The sequence below is a fragment of the Humulus lupulus genome, chromosome 9 (assembly GCF_963169125.1).
Source record: "Humulus lupulus chromosome 9, drHumLupu1.1, whole genome shotgun sequence".
NCBI classification, from domain to species: Eukaryota; Viridiplantae; Streptophyta; class Magnoliopsida; order Rosales; family Cannabaceae; genus Humulus; species Humulus lupulus.
The window spans coordinates 159822908-159834623 of record NC_084801.1 but is presented as its reverse complement, the minus strand read 5'-3'; the positions used below and the strand labels follow the sequence as shown (position 1 = coordinate 159834623).

At 37.7% G+C, this 11716-nt stretch overlaps 1 pseudogene; it reads right to left on the bottom strand.

The window, feature by feature from the left end:
- Positions 1–4104: 4104 nt before the first annotated feature.
- LOC133800229 (alpha-soluble NSF attachment protein-like) lies at positions 4105–10958 on the bottom strand (annotated as a pseudogene).
- Between the last annotated feature and the right edge of the window lie 758 nt (positions 10959–11716).

The window sequence follows — 11716 nt, the reverse complement described above, 5'->3', positions numbered from 1 at the left end:
AATATCCTCACAATGACCCCCTAGTCATAACCTTGAGTCCTGATCAATAACTTGGTCAACATCCTTTATAAGGCGACCTTGGAAAAAATGAGTTTGTCTGTTCCAGACCTTAAAGCCTGTGCTACAACATTATACAAATTCTCAGAAGAGGGAATCACCAACACGAGATATATCAAGCTCCCGGTAACCTTAGGAGACTATCCAGTCTTGGTAACCAAAATGTTGGAGTTCATCGTATTGGACACCTCATCAGCCTATAATGTCTTGCTCGGAAGACCAGCCCTGATCGGGCTGGGGGCAGTTACATCTATTAGGAATTTGTCCATTAAGTTACCAACCTCTGGCAGTATCGGGGCACTAAAAGGAGATGAATTAGCAGGTTAAGAATGTTATAGCATCTCGATGAGGGGAAAATGCCAAGATAGTGCGCATGCACTAGTCATCGTTGAGGAGATTGATGAAGTGATATACGAGGTCGAAGAAGAAATCGACCCAAGAGTAGAAGAAGACAGGGCCGAACTCAGTCCGAATGAAGATCTCGAATATATTCAGCTCGATGAAAAGGCCACCACCAAGGTGGTGAAGATTGGGAAGAACCTCACAAAGGAAGAGAGATAGAAATTAATTCGCTTCCTGAGAGAAAATCATGATGTATTTGCGTGGTTGCATTCATATATGATTGAGATCAGTCCTAATGTTATAAGCCATGCATTGACCCGACCAAGAGCATACAAACTTCATGACGGATACAGGGCTATATTGTTACAATGCGATGCCCTTCAGGCTCAAAAATGCTGGGGCTACATATCAGAGACTGGTAAATAGGATGTTTGCTGAACATATAGGAAATAACATGGAAGTGTATATGGGCAAAATGTTAGTCAAGTCCAAACAGAATAATAGCCATGTTGACGACCTCGCAGAATGCTTTGCTATACTTCAAAAATATAACATGAGACTCAACCCACAAAAGTGGTCATTCAGAGTAACTTCGGGAAAGTTTATTGGATTTATAGTGAATGCTTGAGGCATAAAGATATCTAGAGTCTAACTAGATGTATGGAGGCATTAAGTAGGTTCATCTCGAAATCTACAGACAAGTGCCTATCATTGTTTAATCTTCTGAGAGTGGGCAAATAGTTCGAGTGGTCAGATGAGTGCGAGCTCACATTTCAGGCTCTCAAAAATCATCTTGCTAAGCCACCTATCTTATCCGAACTACTCATGGGGGGAATATTGTATTTATATCTCGCTACAACCGAGCATGCAATCAGTGCAGCACTTGTTCGGGAGGATAAAAAAGTATAAACTCCCATCTATTATGTTAGCAAAAGATTACTGGGGGAAAATCGAGATATCCATTGATGGAAAAACTGGCATTATACTTAATACATGCATCTTGAAAACTTGACCCTACTTTCAAGCACACCCTATATATGTGCTGACTGATCAGTCATTAAGCCAAATATTATCGAAGCCTGAAACATCTGGAAGACTACTGAAATGGGCAGTTAAACTCGGATAGTTCGAGATCACATATCACCCGAGAATGACGATAAAGGGTTAGGCCTTAGCTGACTTTATAGTCGAATGTACATGAATAACCCACAAAGAAGTCGTGACCTTAGCTCGTGAGTTGTGGAGACTATACGTCGATGGATCCTCGGATCTGGGGAAGGCATCATCCTAATAACCCCATCAGGAAACAAGTTTCACTCAACCTTAAGGTTTGGCTTCGAGGCCTCCAATAATGATACTGAATACAAGGCATTATTAACAGGGCTCTGAATAGCTCCTAGCTAAAAGCTAAGGCCATACACTACTATAGTTGCCAATGGGAATCGACCTTATAGGATCTTACCAATGGGAAAAGGTGGAGTCAAATATGTTGTAGTTGTCGTAGACTACTTCACTAAATGGACCGAAGCTGAACCTCTGGAAACAATCAACTTGAAAAAAGTCTTGGATTTTGTGGTAAATAATATAATTTGCAGTTATATGATACCAAAGAAGATTGTCTCAAACAATAGAACCCAGTTCGATGGTGTACTGTTCACACAGTTCTACGAGAAAATTGGGATTATTAAGAGTTTCTCCTCAGTAGCCCATCTACAAGCAAATGGCCAGGTCAAAGCTGTAAATAAGACTCTATAGAGCTCCATTAAGAAAATGCTCAAAAAGGCTAAAGGCAAATGGATAGAAGAATTACCACAAGTCCTATGGGCTTACAGAACAACAACTTGAACCTCAACCGGACATTCACCCTTCTCCTTAGCCTACGGCTGCAAAGAGATGTTGCCAATTGTGGTCAAAGTTCCTACTAACAGGCATGAAACATATAACCAAGACTCGAACCAATCCCAACTCGAAGAATCCATAGATCTAATTGATGAAAAGCGAGATGAAGCCTAGCTAAAATGTTGCATACCAGCAAAAGGCCACAAGACACTTTAATAAAAGGGTTCAAGACAGACACTTTGGATTGGGAGATTTGGTGCTTAGGCGCGTATTTTTGGCCACACGAAACCTCTTTGAGGCGTGCTAGAGCCTAATTGGGAAGGACCTTACCAAATCGAATCCATCATTTGACCGGGAGTATACAAACTAGCGAGATTGGATGGATAATTGGTTCCACGAGCTTGGAACAGTGAACATCTATGACCTTATTATTAGTAATTTATGAATGATGTCTATTTAGTTGTAACCAAGCTTGTATTTATTTTTTCATTTTAAGTATCATTAATAAAGAACTTTTTCTTGTTCAATACTTATTTTTATTGTTATATTTTTTTGGAAGCTCTCAAAATTCAATAACCTAAGATTTCACAATCGGAGGAATTTAATGGGGCATAAGTGGTATACAATCATACCATAGGTTCAAAAAATATAGCATAAATAAAAAAAAAATTAAAGTGCATGGATCACTACTAACCAAGCACGAATTTAAAAACAAGTGCCAGTACAAAAAATAGGCACGAGCCTATCTTAACTACGAGTATGGAATAACCAACACAAACAAATCGATACAAGAATAAAGTTGGAATTCTAGATTCACCAAAAATATTCATAAATTGAGATCGAGTTGGAATTTTTTACAAAATAGTTTCAACCTCGCAACCTTGAGACCATACTTGAGGATGAGGAAAAGTTACTATCTCTAAGCAAGAAATAACTAGACTAACGAACTACATGCCAACAAGTGTTTTAAACGCAAAGATGCATGGAATAAGTAGTATTCGACCTTGAATATAACCAGGTCAAAATTGAGCAATCGAATGAACTATGTATGATTATATAGAAATTTGAACTTAAACTTGAAACGTGTGCTTGTTCAAATAAACAAGTATAAAAGTGAGTCCTTTGTAACATGAACGAAATATTTCGATTATGAAATATGGTTCATAAAATTATGGCAAAATCTATAAGTAAATAAGGTGCATAAATATTTCGAGATAGAAATTTGAGCATAAAACTACTGTTAAAAATAGACGAATATCCACAAGAGATAATAGAGTAACTCGAACCCGAGCTATAATATAGATTGTTTCAACCCCAGGGACCTTAATAAAATATAATACAAAAAATAAAGGGACGTAACCCTTGTTAGAAATAAAGAGAAAACTATTCCTTAGTAGCGGGAGTAGACTTGACCTCTTCTCCTTTCTCCTCCTCACCGCCAGCCTCGACAGTGGGTCCCATGGTTGCCTCCTCTTTAGCCAATCGAGCCTTCCACTTAGATAGAAACTCCTCTTCGTTGTCAATCGGGAATGAAGTGTCGACATCTGGGTTTAGTGACCTCATTTGGTACATGGCTTTGTCGGTGGCCCACTCCTTTTTGGCAATGAACTCCTCGAGTATGTACTTCTTCTCATCCTCAAGGATCTCGTAATTTGTGTTCTTCTCCTCCTTAAGGCACTCGATCTCCGAAGCATTGTTAGCAAGCTTATCTTTAACATCGAAGTCTGCCATATTCGTATCGAGATCTGCCTTCAGGTGGCTGACCTTGGCCTTGGAGGAGGCAAGCACTCCCTTGGCATCTTTAAGAGCATTTTCAGCCTTGGTCTGAGTTCCCTTGGCCTTTTTTAGGACATTCTCAGCTTGAATTCAGGCTTGATGAACATCGTTGGCCAGCTTCTCACTGGTCACGATCTTTGAGGATAGAAGGGAGCATTGGCGCATAAACCCGAGGATATTCTAAAGGACAAACAATGACAATTAGAGAATAAGTAACTAAGAAAATAAAGAGTTAAAGGGATGGAGAGACTTATAGAAACCCCAAGCTCCAGGGTCTGGTTGAAGAGGGAGGTGGTGTTGTCTCCCTTAAGAAACCTCCACACATTATTGTCGAGGTTGTTGCATGATTAGCCAGTTCAAGACAATAACTCAGAGCAAAGGTCGGCTCCTAAAAGACCAGCCTCCTTTGCTAAGGGATACTCTAGCATATGCGGCATGGTGAAGAATTTGATGACCATAGTTGGAATTGGACCACCCGCTGGCCTTGAAACTTCGAGATCAATAATCTTCTTACCTTTATCCCCAGTAAAGACTTTGCTGGGGCGAGGAGGAGGAGGAGGTGGAGTCTTTCTCTTCGGGGGAGGAGGAGTTTTGATTTTTGGCTCGCTAGGGGCAGCCTTCGAGGTCACCAAAGAAGGGTTCTCAGTAACCTTCGCGACTTTAGAAGGAGGTGCGTCCTTCTTCTAAGACACGCGACCTTGCTTGGTGCCTCGGGCCTTAGGCGGCATCCTGAGTATGTTGTCAAGCTCTGAATCCATATCACCTAAAAACAAAATAGAAAACATATTAGCAACTGGTTATCATAGACGGATAAAAATAGTTAGTAAGGAAACCTATCTAGAAGATTCCTTCGAGCTTGAGCTTGGGGACCAGGCGATCCCTCTATCTTCTGAGGATCCTATAGGAGTACATTCTCGATAGGTGGGGGGATAACCTAGATGAGTTTCTATAGTCATTGGTTCTATATTGAACTAATATCCATTCCCAAACCTCATTTAAACTATACATAGTTTGAAATTTACCTAACCAGCTATCATCTCTATGGACCTTAAAATCTACCCCCGACCAAGTAAAAAAGTTGTTATGGGGATTGTCAAAGAGAACAAAGATGATGGGCTCTTATTTCAAAAGATTTGGAGACCACATGGACATATCCAACACTACTTTACCTCCCATCGAGCCCAGAGATGCCTCATCTTTAGTTTTGCTACCCAACCCTGAAGGTTCCACTAGCACTATGCTCAAGTCCTTCCTTTTCTTTTTCTTTGAAGGATTTGAAGGGCGAGGAAGGGGACGTCTTCCCATTGAGCATACTTACGAGTCGAAGAGTCGTCTGTGGACTCACCTTTGTTAAGAAGCTTGAAGAGGTGCAGTTTTCCTCATGTAGAAGGTATCGAGGGGATCTCTGCCCATATGAGATCTTCAACATTTTTTCCTTATAGTCCTCCATGTCTTGAGTTGGTTTTGGGCGGTCATAGTTGGCTGTAAAGGAACAAAAAGGCATGACTATTCGAGCACTACAAAAGATCGTAAGAAAAACTAAGTGTTTGAAAAAGCATAAGATAACTTGTGAGGGCATTGGAATGAAAGGAGTTTGGACGATTCGAGGCCATTCGTCCAGAAGAATTGTGTCTTGAAGTTGGGTGGATTGTTGGGAATATCCTCGAACAACCTCATCTCTCAAGGCCAGCTGGAGAGATAGTAAAACCTGTCTCCACCTTTAGCTCTGGTGGGGTTGCTCTTCAAGCAGAAAAGGTATAGGATCTTTTAAAGAGATGGACCTTCCCACTTCATTTTATGATAAAGCGACTTCAGTGCTGCCAAAACTAAAAAAAGTTGGCATGGAGCTAGAAAAAGGCTGTACCGACATAGTAGGAAACTTCCTAAAGTAGTCATTTAGAGGAAAACGTGCTCCAACTCGCATGTACTCGCAACTCCAGGACACGAGCTTGACCTTTCTCTTCGGGTTGTCCTCACCTGGAGCATAGCAGCTTCTCTGTTTAGATTTAGGAGCTCGACAGATGAACTCCTTGGTCAACTTAAAACCATGACAAGACAGGATCTCTGAAATCTATCTTGTAATGCTGATAGTACTCTTGTACAAATTAGCCTCGAAAAATTCACCCTGAAGGGTAGGAATTGAGGAGATAGGAGGGGCAGATGTGGGGTTCTGGCTCGATGAGCTTTCCATAAGTTCAAAGGAGAGTTGGCCTAGGGGATAAGCTACAGTAACCTTATATTGCGGGTCTAAGGGAATTGGACGGATCTCGAGATCGGGACCTAGATATACGGCAAACCATAGTCTCCTTACCTTTCCTTCTTTGACTTCAGAAACTTGACATCGGAAGTGTGCTCGAATGTCTTCACGTTCAAGGTGTTCCTTGTGCTCCCAAATCAACCGCTGATTTTGAGTGATGGTGGGTGGTAAGGGATCACAAGCTCGGGCCGCCACTGATTCTATAAAGACTGCGACATCTAACAAGAAAGAAAAATGTGAGGGCCCATCACTTAGAAGGAATGGATATAATTTTTTTGAAGACTTGAGTTCGAAAGCTCGAGACAAAAGGATTGAAGAAGGTGAATAAAAATTAGAAAAACTCAAGAATTCAATACTGAAGGCTTAAAATAAGCAAGGCAACTCAGATGACCTAACTGAGCTAATACAAGTTCGGGGCATCGAGAGTGTCCACACACCCGAAGTGGGAAGTTAATTCATATAAGGGTTATCCCGATTTTCAAGGAAAAGTGGGCAGTTACCCAAATAGGTATTGTCATTGAAAAGTGTGCATATAAACCCTATTTCTTAACCTTATTCATTGCCCTACACGATATCCCTACGTAACCTTTTCAAATCTAAAAAAAAATACCATTTATGTTACAAATTAGCCTAAAAAACTCATTTTTACCATTTTTATAGTCATATAATAAATAAAAGCACCCATTTTTCTATAGCCTTTCAAGAACTAAATCAAGAACTAGTGAAAAAAAAAGGGTTTTCTATAAACTGCAACAAGAAAAAGATCAGAAAAATTACACGTTGGTAGTTGATGAGAGAGTCGAAGAGTAGATTGGAAGTATTTGTGTAAAGAAATCCTTGGAAACTCGTTTTCGAAGGGAGATCAAGTGGGAAATTGTGGAATTCCTAAAATTTATTTCTTTTCTTCTAAGATAACATGAAAACTCTTGAGAGTATGAAGTGAAAGTGACGACTATGATAGAAGAGAGGGTTTAAATAGGTTTAGAAAGTGGAGAATTTTAAATGGATTTGGACCATAAAAAGGGAATTAAAAGAAATCCAATGGACTGCATTTAATCTCGAATATTGGCGGCAAAATGTGGAATGGGAAAAGATGTGTGCAGAGAAAGAGTTCTCGAGTATTCTTAGTGTCTAATCCCATATTGACACGTGTCCACACTCGATTGTGATAGGTAAGCACGTTTCCCGAAAGTGAAGTTCAAAAGTGTCCTTCTCATAGGATTCAAATCAACACTTTTGAGAGGGAAAAATGTTACACCCAGAATTTGGGAATAAATAAATATCCTCAAAATGAAAGCTCGTAAGGTGTAAGTTCGAAGTTAACAAGTATTGACATTATACTTGCATAAAAAAAACACAAACTTTTAGTGTCATATCATCAGCACTCGAGCATTAGTTGCAGGCTCGAAGGCAGAAGTCTCCTCCAAAAGGATGAGTTCAAAAGACTAACCGAGAAAGGAGGCGGGGACAAATGGAATGATGAGCTTGAAGCTACATGATCTCGAAAACATGTTGAAGTGTGTTCAAGCTCGAAGACATGTTAAACATACACACGGAAAAGCTGTTAGAAAATCTCTATTTCTTTGGGATTAGGTAAAATCGTGTATTGAATCACTATTTTTATGGGATCTTTATTTAAATAATGCATTTAAATTGTATTATTATTCAAATATTCATTTGAATATAAATTTAAATATATGTTTTAACTTCCCTAAAATTGTGGAAAGAATATTCTTGTAACCAGGTCTCTAAATAGCTTGGATTTGGTCATTTGTACACATGGAAAATTTTGTACCAAGAAACGCTCTGTGAAATTTCTCTTTCTCGAAACTTTAACGCAGACCTTAATAAAAGTGACTCGTGGACGTAGGCAGATTTTAACGGTTGAACCACGTAAAAAATCTCTTTATTTTATTTTCTTCTATTTAATTGTTTAATTGCTTTACATAATTAAGTTGACGAAAAATGACGTGAACAACTCAAATTGTATGTCGATGCTATCCTTATTGACATGAAATTAGTGAAGTATTGCCATTCTAGGGGTGTCAAGATTCAAGTAGTGTCGCTATAATGGAACTTTAATGTGTTTTATGATGACTTTTGTTTGTTTATTTTAAGTTATAGAAAAGAAAAATAAAATAGTTCCCAAATACATAGAGCACAAGAGAAGAAAACTATCTTCCTTGTGTATCTTAAAGTCTTCATTTGAGCTCCACTTTAAAATATATACGTATATATATGTATCCTGACTTTCACATTTAACAAGAAAAAATAACATGGTGTGATTTGATTAGATTAAGGTTGTGAAGGTAAAAGTTCAGAACAGAAAGAGATATACCAGTGGGGTAATGCTACCAAATTCCTTAACAGCAACGGTGAATTTTGCAACATTTTCCACATCAATTACAGAAGCTAAATCCTGAGATGCGGAACAACACTATTGTTCAATAACTATTATTATACAATAAGATAATGATCGTAAGTTCTAGTAAGACTTTTGATAAGTATATTTTAGTTCCTAACCACCTAACTTGCATCTATCTAATAAAGAAATATACATGCATCTAACTTTTAACAAAAAACTTTATAGCCCACATGTACACTGAATGTTACTCCTAAGTTTTACAGTGAATGTTACTCCTAAGCACTTACAGCTAAGAGTTTGTACTCCCGAGTTCTAGAGAAAGTGGGATCCAAATCCTACACAACCAATTGAGCCTCTGTAATGATATAACTCTGACTTGAATGTTCAACACACTTACATTCAATAACAAGCAAGGACTAATTAGTACGTGCCTGATATAGCTCCAATGCATTTGTTATGGCAACAATATCTCCTTTACATAGCTAGCAAAGTTATTGTTAAGTGATATCTGAGCTATCTCTAATGTCCTCTAATGTCATACTTCAGCAAGTTATTGTTAAGTGATATCTGAGCTACCTCTTCATATATCTTGATTGCCTTCAGATATCTGATGATGAAAAAAATTGCTTAGCTCTCACTAAACACCCTATTGTGCAAGACTTTTGTCTTTAAGGAACCTCATGTTATGGAATCTTAAGTTGATATTGGACCACACCAGACAAGATTCCAATGCAAGTAAAATCCATACTACAAGAGTGAGTGCCCTTTGTGTATGAAAACAAAGTACAATTTTTATAGATTACTTTCAAACCAATATAGAAGAAAAAGAAAGAGACAGAGCAAGAAAGACATGACATCTATTGTGCTTTGGATTTATTTTTAATATATTATATGTATGTGTATAACGATGCCTTGCATGTATGTGTATTTAGCATGGTTTCAAATGTACACATACCTTATTATATTCAATATCCATAAAGATTTTACATGAATTAAGAGAATAGTATAGGTCACAACATAATGCTCAATTTGGGCAAAAAACTGTGCAACTTTCAACTTTCACTAGTTTGCAGAAGTTGCTCCTCCTCCAATTTCAAAAAATTTGGCAGCCCGTTCAAAAGATATCATAGCATTTTTATTGTCTTGCTCAAGGTCATACAACTCACCAATCTCCTAAATTTCAATAAAAAAATGGTCAGTTGTAAAACATAAGGACGTCATATGCTGCAAGCACAAAGGAATAAACAAATGATGAAAACTTACAAGATTTTAGTGAATAATTAAGTTGAGAAATCCATGATAGATAAAACAAATTAAATTTGATATGAAATTAAAAGGAAGAGAAAAGAAAAAAGGAATTACCTTGCAATATCTAGCAGCCATATTATCATTGCCATTTGTCCATGAAAATGTTTACAGCATTATCTAAGCATGAGATAGCAACTGCAACTACCAATTACCAATGTGAGATTGTTAGCAACAACTTAACCTTAAATATAAAAATCTTTGAGAAAAATGAAAATGGTGAAGTGACACCCTTTTTTTTTATAATACTAAACAAGATTCATCATTTTATTTTTACCAAAGGGTTCATTTATAAATACAGATAGAAATCTCAATACATTACCCAGATTGATAAACACCCAAGTACAAATTTCCTTTTTCTTATAAAAAAAATTAAGTTATTATTCCAAAATATTTGTCAAGCAAAAGCTTAGTTAGGTCCAGGGGAATTGAAACATGGAAATATATTATTTTTTAAAGGAAACATATTACACATATATATATATATATATGCAAATGTTTATGTACAAAAGGCAGTAAGAGTGACCTTTATTTGAAGTCTTCTTATAGCATTTTGAAGCCTCTATAAAAAGTAGTGATAGCCTCATGCTTGCTATCTGCCTAAAAAAAAAAGCATAAAATATATACAAAATCAAAATTAATAAATAGCATAGCATAGCCCAACCATAATTTATATTAAAAAATAAATTCAAAATCACCTGCAAATTGTTAGTTAATATTGCATTGCATTAGTTGGTTAGTGAGGCTTCTGTTATTCTGTTAATTAGTTCCTACCTAATCACACTTGTATTAACTAAATCTATTGCAACAACTTGTGTGTAAGCTGCTTATGTTGCCTTCTGGCTCTAGGTTGTATAGTCTCAAATATATAGTAATACAATTTATGAGCTCAGTCCACATTGATCAGAGGCATCATATTCTCTAAACATTTTATCTTGACATGGTACCAGAGCCCACGATCTTCCTTTGATTCCTTATCTGATTTTCTCTGTTCTTGATCTTATTTTTCAGTATCATGGCGTCGAACACATCTGAGGATTCCACTGTTCTTACTAATCCTGACACTGGAAATGCGGCTGTCTCTTTTTCCAATCCTGGAATTCCTTCTTCGGGCTTTTCGACTCTCACTATTTAGCAACAACAGTTTATGGCTCTCTCTCAATCCTTAAACCATGCACTTCTCATTTGATTGGACCACAACAACTTTCTTCTAAGGCATGCACAAAAGGAAAACATAATCTTGGCTAATGGCATGGATGAATTTCTCGACAGAACCAATATTGCTCCTTCTCAACATCTTGAAGGCTTTTCTGATGTCAACCTTGAGTATCTTGCATGGAGAAGGACAAATTGACTAATCCTCAGTAGGATCTTTTCTTCCTTGACCCAAGAAATCATGTCACAGATAGTTGGGCATACCACCAATGCTACGGCTTGGGCTGCTCTTCATCAAATTTACTCTTCGTCTTCAAATGCGCTCATTATGCAATTCAGACTTCAGTTACAGACAATCAAGAAAGGTGCTCTTCCTATGATTGACTACATCCCGAGGGTTAAGAATCTGTGTGATCAACTAGCTGCTATCTCTAAAAGAATTTCAGATCAAGATCAGGTGTTATACCTTCTCGCATGCCTTAGTTCCGATTACAACTCTTTTGTGGTTTCTGTTACCTCCAAATAAAAAGGGGTAACCTTCGAACATGTTATGAGTCTTCTCATGGCTCATGAATCCCGTCTGGAACACCAAAACTTTGTTGATGAGTCTGTTCCCATTG